The 11,884-nt window shown below is 38.4% G+C and overlaps 1 pseudogene; it reads left to right on the top strand.

Moving 5' to 3' along the window:
* The first annotated feature begins 11,087 nt into the window (after positions 1–11,087).
* Positions 11,088–11,593, top strand: LOC105289856 (annotated as a pseudogene).
* The last annotated feature ends 291 nt before the right edge of the window (positions 11,594–11,884 follow it).

Here is an 11,884-nt window from a genome sequence, read left to right as displayed (position 1 = left end):
GCCCCAAATCGTCCTATTTATTAGAGAATGAAGGGAATTACTAATATTCTTTAGATAGTTCAAATTCTGGTGGTCAATTATGCTTTTTCTATGTCAAAAAGGTAAGTGCTTAGAGGTAAACTTTGATTAAAGGGTCAACAAATCCTTTTATTCTTTCACATAAAAAATTGACCTTGGCTCAGGATGCTTCTAGCTCTACTCCCTTGGAAGCACAGTAAAAATGAAATGTCAGCTGTGTTACTGGCAATATTGATTAATAGCAAAGTCACACTGAGTTGGTAGGCTCCATCTCATCTAAGAGGTCTAGAAATGAACTACAAATACCTTGTGGGAGACAAGAGCTTTGGTCTTACTTGAGTGAAGTTGTCTTTTGAAATTTGGGACAGGGTGGCTCCAGTCCCTACTCGTGCGATCTCATACCCTCATTTCTTAGATGACACTTAGGCAGGGACACGGAGTATGGCCCCTGGGCCATTACATAGATTGTTGTGAGAGCTTCTGTTGAAAAAACACATCGAGGCTGCCCTGCTAGCATGCTGCTTTCTCTCCCTTGATCTATCCATGCCAAGGAAGACTTCTTAGGTCTTATGAGTTTGAGGATCTCATTGAACCAAAGACCCCCAAGAGAAGAGTTATTAGTTATTATTAAGTATATTAGGTATGATAATGACATTGTTCTATAAGAAAATTAATGCTTTTAGAGATTATTATAATATATATCATAGATAATAGATATGTTGAAATATAGATAGATGATAGATAGATAAACAGATGATAGATAGATACATAGCATTGTAGCTAAGCAAGAGTTAAGTAGGAGTCAAATGCCATGATGCCTGAGCTACACTTTCAAATATGTAAGGGAATTTTTTAAAATGAAAAGCAAACAATAATAGTTTAAACAAATGGTGTAATGCTGTATAATTATCAAAACTAAGTAATAGGTATACGGAGTTTCATTATACAAGCATCTCCTTTTATGTAAATGTGATTTTTTAAATTAATTTTTTACTTAATACGTTTTAGAATACTTATATAAATGAAAGTGGGTAGGCTTTTATTTTCAGTTTGGAAAAATTCATATAGAGAAAAAGCCCACAGGGTTTGCAGGAAAAGAATAGGTCATATACTACAACACTGGCCTAATCTTTTAAGAGCTGGCATTATCTGGGAAAGAAAGACTCAAGCTTGTGTATACAGACTTTTATATTTGACTTATTCACATGACCAGCTAATAAAAATTGTAGGAAATAATTCCCAATGAAAACTCTAGAGTTCAGGAAACTGAATTACTAAAATGTGTATATGCGTGTATGTGCACGTGTGTGTGTGTGCCCACACGCACACACACATACATGCACACCCTTTATACTACCCAAGGTCAGATTGAGTACATTATTCATATTAAATAGATTTGGTAAAACAGGATGTAAACTCTACCTTTAAAAAATGAAAAAATAATCAAAGTCTAAAGAAAGCTACATAAAATGAAATTTGCTGTTTGTTTTTATAACTATTACCTCCCATTTTGTCATTAATAGATACAGTTTCCAAGATGAGCTATCCTTCACCTCAGAGCCTGCATATAAGTTGAAACTTTGTTTCTTTAAAAATAATGTTCACTTAATTTTTTTCAAAATGTTCAAAACTTTCCTGAACTTCTCTGAAGAAGGACTTATGTCAACAATTTGCAACAGAATCCTTAGTGGAGAATCCTCTAAGGATTAGGTTGTTTTTTAAAAATTCTGCAATTTATTTTTCTGTAATCTACATTTAAAAATCACCAAATAAGTAAATTAGATGCCTAATTATTTTCAAAAGTAAAATGTCTAAACTCACATTGGAGATTCGCTAAATTTAGAAATATAATTAATTTATATCTTGTTTTAAATTTTATTAACATGTATCAAATTGTTTTTAATGTACAAAAAAGTTTTTTTCAAAATATGTTAAGTTCTAAGATAATAGTATCTCATGCATTTACTTCAGCTTTCTTTTTGGGTCAGGTGAATTAGATTGGCATTGATGTAAGTAAGAAACTCAATTACATTCATTTCACACATCTTTACTTTTAGTTTTTAGGACAGTCTAATGTCAGGTAACTAACGACAGACTGCAGAGGGAGTAAGATGATGAACGTGCCACAGCTGGTGAACAACACAAAATCCTTTGGGAAATATAATAAACATTTTTCGCCTCTGCCCCATTGTGGTTTCACGTCTCTGAAACTTACTCTTTAAACAACAGACACTCCAAAAGTAGATGAAAGATGGCAAAGAATTGTGAAATTAAAAACAAAACAAAACAAAACAAAACTATAGAACAAAGAAATGCCATTAGACAATTATATGAAAGGAAATTCTGAAATTTTCCTTCTCACATGGAATCAAAAATCCATCTTCCAGAAAATTCGACCCATTGATCCTATCCCTCTTCCTCTAATGTTCAAGTCTAATTCTGTTACTTATGTCAGTTCTTATTGTCACTCAAGATTGTGTCATAATAATCTGTACCCATATCTCTTATAAAATTAGTGTCCTGGCAAAGGGAGACAAAACAAATTAAACTTTTATTCACACTTTTCCAGAATTTCTAGGATTTCTCATCCAGTGAGATGGCGGGGGGGGGGGGGGAGGGAGAGGGAGGAGATAGTTATATGTAATATATAACTTATATAATAGTTTTATATATGATTAATATAAACTGAGATTCCTACTTTATTTGTGTAATATCATCCATGAAGTTTCTTCTCTGGATTTAGTAATTCAGGAAAATAGAATTCTGATTCAGATGAAGAATGATTAAACTTGATCATCTTTATATATCAATCCTCTCTAGTTCCCTTCTACTGTAGATCTTAGCTGGTGCCTAGAAGATATTGCAATTTGCTTTGAACTCAAATGTAGGAGTATTGATACTCCTGTGCTCTTATTCCTGTTCCAGTGCTAAGAAGTTAAGAAAACCAACTCATGTTCTTTAAGCTTAAAAACTACTTTGTAGTAGAAAGACAGAGTTTTTAAGACAAGAGAAAAATCTTAGTACACTGGGAAAAACTATTCGAAGGGCCAAAATTATGCTCAGAAAGCTTTACTGAAATAATGAAGTTCTTGATTACTCTAGAAAAACACATGGTATTAATTTTATTCCCAAACTTTAGTGAGCAAAATAAAATCATCTGGGTTGCTTACAAAAATGCAGATTCCAGTGACTCACTACTGGACACTCTGGTGCAGCTCATCACCATTGGAATACAAGAATCCTGATTTACGGAGTTGACCCTCGAACAATGTGGTAGTTAAGAATGCTGATCTCCAGTCTAAAATCCAGGTATAACTGTTGCCTCTCCCAAAACTTGAGCTATCCCTCAGCATCTGTAGGAAATTGGACCCCTGCAGATATCAAAATCCGTGGAGGTCCTCTATATAAATTGGTGTAGATCAGTGCATACAGTTGGTCTCCCACATCTGCAGACTCCCAACCATGGATGTAAAACAATATAGACATTTACTGAAAAAATAATCCACATTTAAGTGGACCTGCACAGTTCATACTCATGTTGTTCAAAGGTCAACTGTATTGTAATCTTCCTATCCCCAAGTGATTTTGACTTAATTAACCTGCTTATTTAATTTTAGAAAATGCTGTTCTAACAGACACAGATAGCTCAGGTAATGCACTTGATTTTCTCTGAAAGGGTGCATAGAGGGGATTAAGGTAAAGGGAGAGTTTTTTCAGGACGAATTACAGATATCACTGTTTTTAAAGAGAGTCTTCCAAGAGAAGGGCAAACATCATTTTATTACTTTTACTTTGAGATCAATTATGAAATTGCCTCAGATAAAAGTTAATAAGAATGATTATTTCTTACATAAACATTTGCAGGCATCCCACTCAATGGTAATTTTTTGACTCATGCGGAACCACTCCATTCTCTTTACCTTTGTAACCTCCAGTAGGTAGTTAAAACCTGTAATTACAGCTCTAGGAGTACAGAACATTCAAATCCATTCAACTTCTTACCAAATTATAAATGTGATCTTTGGTTTCCCACCGTTGCTTAGTTACATTTCCTGTTCGTCCAAATGAATTCTGATTAAAGGCATGCAATGTGAGCATGCTCAATACCTGAAAGGCACGACCTCTCACAGTACGGATGTATGTGCTACACCTCATTTTGTTTTCCAAGCCAGAAGTTGAAATGAACTTCAATGTCTCTTTCGGTCTCACTGCACATCAAAAGCAGATACTCCTACCCTGAGTCTAGAAATACAGTCGATAATGGACACATTGTACTCCTCCCTCTCTCCCATTTTTCATCTCTCCTTTATCTTCATCTTTCTTTCCCTTTTCTCTCCTTCCTAGTCCCTTAACCTCTATTATAATTAGCAGCAGCAGCAGCAGCAGCAGTGGCTGTGTGAATTTAGACGTTACTTAATTCACATATGTAACAGGCTTCTTACCTTAAACTGAAGATAATAATAAGACCAACACTAGCATAACTGTGAGGTCTAGCTGAGTCAATATACACTCGGTGCTTAGAATGGTGCCTGGTCCGTAGCAAGGATGCTGTCAGTTTGCCATTATGATTACTTTCATTATCACACCAACAATTTCTACTCTTCCCATCCCACACTTCCCCATCTACTGAGAATATATGACATATGCCCCAGACACTGCAGTAACTGCTTCTACATTACTTTTTTAATCCTTATAAGAATTCTGTGAGTAAGATTATATCTATCTACTTTAGCAAGAAAATGGAAAAGGGAAACCCAGGAAGTTCTGTAGTTTTGTGTTCTCATACAGTGACCCAACTAGGCTGATGCAGCCCACGTGTCTCTCAGGACCAGTGGAAAATAAGGGCATCACCTGGACTAGTAGAGTCCGATAAGACGCTTGACATCAGAGGTGGATCCTTCTCTAACTCATGGAAAGAGTTCCACAGTGAGCCCACCCCACTGCCATGTTTGCAGGGACTGAGAAGTTACTTGGAAAGAGAGGTAGGGAAAAGGGAGTCTTGGGATGAGAATTCACGGAGAAGAGAGGATCTTAGAGACCTCTATCTCTGCTCAGACAATAGACAACCAGCTTGTTAACAAAATGAGGGTGGTGACCATCATGAGGCTTGTGATCGCAACAGGCTTGTGAAATGGGGGACTGTGTAAACCCCTGGGGCTAAGGCCTCCCGCCACCTTTAGCTTCAAGGCATCCACCTGCTAATATATGACAAAGAGGTTCCAAACATAAATGAGGAGAAAGAACCAGACTGCAACAAACAAATAATAAATAAACACATGCCTTCATTTTCCTCTCCTCCTGCTGCCAAACCAAAATATTGATCTTTGCTTAACTAAACCCAAGTTCTCTGTTCACAGAGCAATGGAGGCTTGTTGATGTGAGGAGGATGCACAGAGGGTCATGTTAAACCTACGAGGTCCAGTTTTACTAGTTCAGCCCATGGTCACAACTAGTTAGTGTTAGAATTGAGATCTGACTCCAGGTCAATCTGATGTTTAATTCTATCACTTAATTTCTTTTTATACTGACCGTGCCCCAAAACATGCTGTTTCGTCCCACACTCACACACATGGCACCCCTGCAGGGTCATGCTCCATCCATCATCAGAGATTTCAGGGAAGATCGGCTGTTTCCCACCCTCCTAAAGGAACTGGCGACGGAGAATGGAAAACTGATGATGATTCCCACTGCAGTGTAATAAACTACTCCAGAGTAATGGATTAAAACAGCAACCATTTTATTACAGCCAAAATTTTCAAAAATTCCTAGAGGACTATACAGTGATTCTTTTATTTCCCCATGGCATCAGCCACAGTCACTTAGGGCTGACAGATGAACGGCCAGGGGAGTCCAAGATTGCTTCACTCACATGCCCAGCACTTTGGCAGGATCTGCTGGAATCTCGACTCAGCTGGGTTCCTCTCTGCCTAAGCTCGGGGCTTCTGCACAAAGTCTCTTTTGCATAAGGTCTCAGTACTCTATAAACAATGTCTAAGAGATCCGGACAGAAGTCATAAGGCTTCTCATGACCTAGCCTTCGATGTCCCAGAGTGTCACTTCTGCAATGTTATGTTGGTAAAGCAATTACAAGGCCAGCTCAAATTTCAGGGTCGAAGTATGAGACATCACACATCAATGGAAGGATTAGTAAAATAATAAATAAATAAAATAAATTGCATCCATCTTTAATCCACTACAGCCCTCCCTTTGATCACAAATTATTTACATTCTCACCACATGCAAAATATTCCTTGTAAACTCCCCCCCACACACCCATTCTCATCCCATTATAATACCAGCTCAGGCTCAAGGTACATGATATGATTACCTGAATAAGGTCCAGGTGTGGATAAAGGTACCAAGTGCAACTCCTTGGTGATGGCCTCAGTTGACCTAAAGACCTGTGAAATAAAGGAACACGTTTGTCTTCTACAGACCCAACGTGAGCAGGCGTAGGGATTATTGCAAGATTGGAACAGATATTCCTGTTCTTAAGAGGTAAAGTAGAAGGAACACAGAAGTCCAAGGGTAACGACTTTCTCGCTCTCCTTCCGGCCCTCACCAAGAGTCTCTTCCCAGGCCTTCAGCTTCTACCTGCTGCCACATGGTCTCAAAGCCATTGTCACATCTCTCAGGTGTGCATCTAATCTCCTCTAGCCCAGATTCAAGGGGAGAAGAATGAGGCTGTGACTCTGAAATGGTCAGAGTACCAAAGAATTCGCAGCCTCCATTAATCCACTACAATATGACACTGAGTCTACGTAAAAATAAACGAAGTATATTTTTGTAGTTTGTTTATTTGAAATATGCATTAGACTTTGGTTATCTGACAGCTCTCTCTTTCTTTTGGGTGACTGTCTTTTAAATTCTCTATAATTATGATTGTTATTCTTATTTTTTTATTTACATTAAATGCTCCCAGAAAAAGGTTCTTTGGGCCACAGTTTCAGAACCTTTATTTAACTTTTTTCCCAAAAAAGTTATATATGAGAGGCTCATTCCTATTTTGGTTTCAGTATCTTGCTTCCAGGTCAAATTTTATTAGTTTTTTAAAGATATACTCAGTTTGATCCAACAACTATGTGTATGTGGATATGTGGAGTGATTTTTAGATGTGTGTGTGTGTGTGTGTGTGTGTGTGTGTGTGTGTGTGTGTGTGTGTGTGTAATATGCCAAACTGCCTTGTAATGGGCTAGTTTCTGAGGTGGTAGACATGAAGAGGACCCAACCTAACTATTGAGGGGCATATACTTTCTTGAGGGTTACCCACAATTTCAACATAACATTTTAGAAGAATGCATTAGAGGTATAATGGAAGTATTCATAGAAATTGGATATCTTTATTTCTGTTTCAAATCTGATTCTGATATCACAATGCTATAAATAAATATCTTTTCAGTAGAGGGAGATTATATGTAGCCTACAAACCACAATATTAATAGAAAACCACAAAGGAGAAAAGCTGATGACAGAGACTTTAGTTGCAAATTTTACTGACTCCCCAGTCATGTCTGGACTGTATTCCAAATCACGAAGAATCAACTCTGAGCTGAACTCTGATGGTATAAATGCATAGCTCATCTATCAGTCACTGAAACACAAAGGTTCTATGTAGCACACTTTAATAGAAACATAGTTCATCCCTACTCTCAAGGCCTTGTAAATCATGAATTAAGAAAGATAAAAAAATTAGTTTTACTTAACTTCTATAATTTATGCTAAAAATATGTAATATAGAAATGTTGTATAAATAAAGCTTAATAGTAATTATAGCAATAACTTTAATAAAAATAAACTAACATTCATTGAACACTCACTTGCTCCAAGCAGTGTTCAGTGTTCTTCCTACATAAGGTAACCCTTTAATTATAATTCTAACTAGGACATTCTTAAAAGTGAAAAGGCAGACAATTTATAGTTATTCCAGGACTGTCTCATGCAAAGCGGGATATATGATTGCCTAGCTACATGCTTTGCCTGATAGAGGCCCCACACAACCCCGACAAAAGAACTATTCTCAGTCCTCTTTTACAGATATTTGGTAAGTTGCACAAGGTTCCACAGGGTCAGTGGTGCTGTCACCCTGGTCTGTCTGACCCTAGACCTGCAGCTTATGATTCTGGTACCTGACCACTCAATCAACAAGGTTCTGCAGGAGGAGGTCATCGTATGTTTCTCTCTCTCTCTCTCTCTCTCTCTCTCTCTCTCTCCCCCTCGCGCTCGCTCGCTCTCTCTCTCTCTCTCTCTCTCTCTCTGTCTCTCTCTCTCCCCATAAGTAACAGATTCTGTCTCATCCATAGATACTGTCCCTCTATTTATTTCCCAGACTGAATGAGCAGAGTGAAAAGCACACAGTAGCCACGTCTCACCTCTATCACTATATTTCCTAAAACATCTTGGGCTCTAACACTAAGCTGCTCTATGCTGTGAATCTAATTAGCTTTTCTTTTTTTTTTTTTTTTTTTAAAAAAAAAAAGCAAATAAAGCTGGTATTGAACCTTGATGTCTGCTGTATTGAAGTGGGACCAGACATTCAAGAATCATGGCACCATCTATTAATCACCATTGGCTCCCATTCTCCAACTGCACACAGATTCCCCTCCAGTCATATTAAAATGTGATTTGGCATTTAAATGCCATTCTGTTAGCCTCTTCTAATTGCTATAAGCACATAAAATTGTGTTCCTCTATTCTCAGGGCTTTTCGTTCATAGATTCCACGTTTTTTTTTATTCCTCCTTCAAAGACTTTAAAAAATTTGCTTTACAAACGAACAGAGACTCATGGACAGGAATAATAGACTAGTAATTACCAGAGGGTAAGGGGGAAAGGGGAAGTGGGGAGGTAGATGGGGTAAAAAAAAAGCTTGCTTTAAAATTTTTATATTTTATTGTATTTTATATATTTTAAAAGTGCATCTCCATCAAGAGGCAGATTTTCCATATTGAAATGTATAAGTAAATATAATTTTAAAAAGTAATTATATTTAATTGTATTATGTAAGTTATTTTTAGAGAGATGTTAAAAATAGCTCTGTCACAGAAACCCATAAACTTAGGTTTTATTCCATTTTACGAACAGGATATAAACATGGGTTCATATCCCCTCTCTGCCATTTTTTAGTTGCAGAACCTTGGGAAAAGTAATTAAAAACTAATCTCTGAGCTGCTTTTCATCTGTATAAAGTGAATAATATTAAAAATCTACCTAATCAGATTGCTGTAAAAATTAAATGACTGGGGAAAATATTTGCAAAAGACATATCTGCTAAAGGATTGTTACTCAAAATACACGAACAACTCTTAAAAAGCAACAATATAAAAAGCAAACAACCCAATTTAAAAAATGGGTAAAGACTAATAGATACTTCACTGAAGAAGATATAAAGATGGAAAATATGCATAGGAAAAGGTGTTTCACATCATATGTCATCAGGAAAATGCAAATTAAAAGAACAGTTCACTACACAGGTATTAGAATGACCGAAATCCAGACCACTGACATCACCAAATGCTGACAGGGATATGGAGCAGCAGGAGCTCTTATTCACTGCTAATGGTAATGCAAACAGTACAGCTACTTTGGAAGAAAGTTTGGTGATTTCTTACAAAACTAAACATACTCTTACATGATTCAGCAATTGTGCTCCTTGATATTTACCCCAAAGAGTTCAAAATGTATGTCTAAACAAAAACCTACACAAATGTTTGCAGCAGCCTTTTTCATAATTGCCAAGACTTGGAAGCAACCAAGATGTCCTTCAGTAGGAATGGATAAATAAACGGTGGTACATCTAGACAATGGCATATTATGCAGCGCTAAAAAGAAAAGAGCTATCAAGCTATGGAAAAGACATGGCGAAACTTAAATGTGCATCACTAAGTGAAGAAAGCTAGTCTGAAAAGACCACATACTACATGATTCCAACTATATGACCTTCTGGAAAAGACAAAACAATGAAGACAGTAAAAAAATCAGTGGTTGTCAGGGGTTAGTGGGGAAGGAAGGATATAATGGCAGAGCACAGAGGATTCTTAAGCCGGTGAAACTATTCTGTATGATATCATCATGATGGATACATGTTATTACACATTTGTCAAAACCTACAAGCTACAAAACACCAAGAGTGAACTGTAATATAAACTATGGACTTTGGTTGATAATGACATGTCAATATAGGTTCATCAGTTGTAGCAAACGCACCACTCTGAGGGAATGTGGATAATGGGGGTGGGGGGCTAAGCATGTGTAGGAGCAGAGGTCACAGGAGAAATCTCTGCACATTCCGCTTGATTTTGCTGTGAACCTAAAACTGCTCTAAAAAAAATCAAGTCTATTACAAACATTAAATGAGATTTTTAAAATGATTTTTCACTTTTATTGAGGCATGGTTGACATATAAAACGCTGTAAGGTGTTTAAAGTACACAAGGTGATGATTTGATATACATATCCATCATGAAAGGTGCCCCTCCCGTTGAGTTAATTAACACATCCGTCCCAGGAGCACATGCCAGCCCCGGGGGAGCACATGCCAGCCCCGGCGGAGCACATGCCAGCCCCGGCGGAGCACTATGGTGCTCAGGCCCTATCTCCTGATCTTGCCAAGGGATCTTCTTGCAATTTCCTTCTGAGGAAACTGAGCAGGATGGAAGTACCCAGAAGTTACCATCCCCCAGGCATCAGTCTTCAGCCCTTAATATCCTCACTTCTTGGGAAGGATGCTTCTGAGGGGAATTCCATAAGAGGAAGTAGGGGTCAGCAATGGGAAGACCCCAGCTGCCCTTTGGGGTGACCTGTTCATCAACACACCACACACCGGCTTCCTTCTCTCCCTCAGTGCCCTCACTGTCCTTCTGGTGCTTTGGAGATCATTTACCAAATCAATGGCTTGCACTCAGTCTGTATCTCAGCATCTACTTCTGTGGGAACCTATCCCAAGACGATGTAATAAGAGCTTAATCAAGCAGTAAGTGAGTCACTCTTAGAAAATGCCTTATAGGGAGTCATTAAAGGAATCTTTTAGAAATTGCTGCGGGCATAGACAAGAGATTCTCGCCGCGTTGGCGCCACGCGGCGAGAATCTCTTGTCTACGCCCGCAGCAATGCCATCCACCGGGCCTTTGCTGTCCGTGCAAGTCTTCGGACGCAAGAAGACGGCCACGGCTGTGGCGCACTGCAAACTGGGCGATGGCCTCGTCACGGTGAATGGGTGGCATCTGGAGATGATCGAGCCGCGCACCCTGTAGTATAAGCTTCTGGAACCTGTTCTCCTGGGCAAGGAGCATTTGCCGGCGTGGACATCTGAGTCCGCGTCAAGGGCGGAGGTCACGTGGCCCAGATTTATGCAATCCGTTAGTCCAAAACCCTAGTGGCCTACTACCAGAAATATGTGGATGAGACTTCCAAGAAAAAGATCAAAGACATCCTCATCCAGTATGACCGGACCCTGCTGGTAGATGATCCCCATCACTGCGAATCCAAAAAGTTTAGAGGTCCTGGTGCCCATGCTTGCTATCAGAAATCCTACCAATAAGTCCATCAGGGTTCACCTTTATAATAAACGGTGGTCGTGAGGAAAAAGAAAAAAAAATCTAACCAACAACAAGCACCAGAAAGCTAATCTTTAGGTAGCACTATGCTAAGCACTTACATGCATTAGCTCATTCGATTACCACAAAAAGCCTTACGGGGATTGGTATACTATTTATTCCCATCCCCCCTCTCCATTTATTCCTAACAAGAAGGCAAAGCACAAGGAGATGTTAGTAAAATCGCCAATACTACACAGCTACTATATGACGGAGTCAGGATTTAAACTCAGTTTATTTCAAAATCCATGTTCTTACACTCATCCTACACTTTCTC

The sequence above is a fragment of the Pteropus vampyrus genome, unplaced genomic scaffold (genome assembly GCF_000151845.1).
Source record: "Pteropus vampyrus isolate Shadow unplaced genomic scaffold, Pvam_2.0 Scaffold29, whole genome shotgun sequence".
In the NCBI taxonomy this organism is placed as follows: Eukaryota; Metazoa; Chordata; class Mammalia; order Chiroptera; family Pteropodidae; genus Pteropus; species Pteropus vampyrus.
Note: the sequence above shows the minus strand (reverse complement) of the source record. Positions and strands in the feature narration are given on the sequence as shown.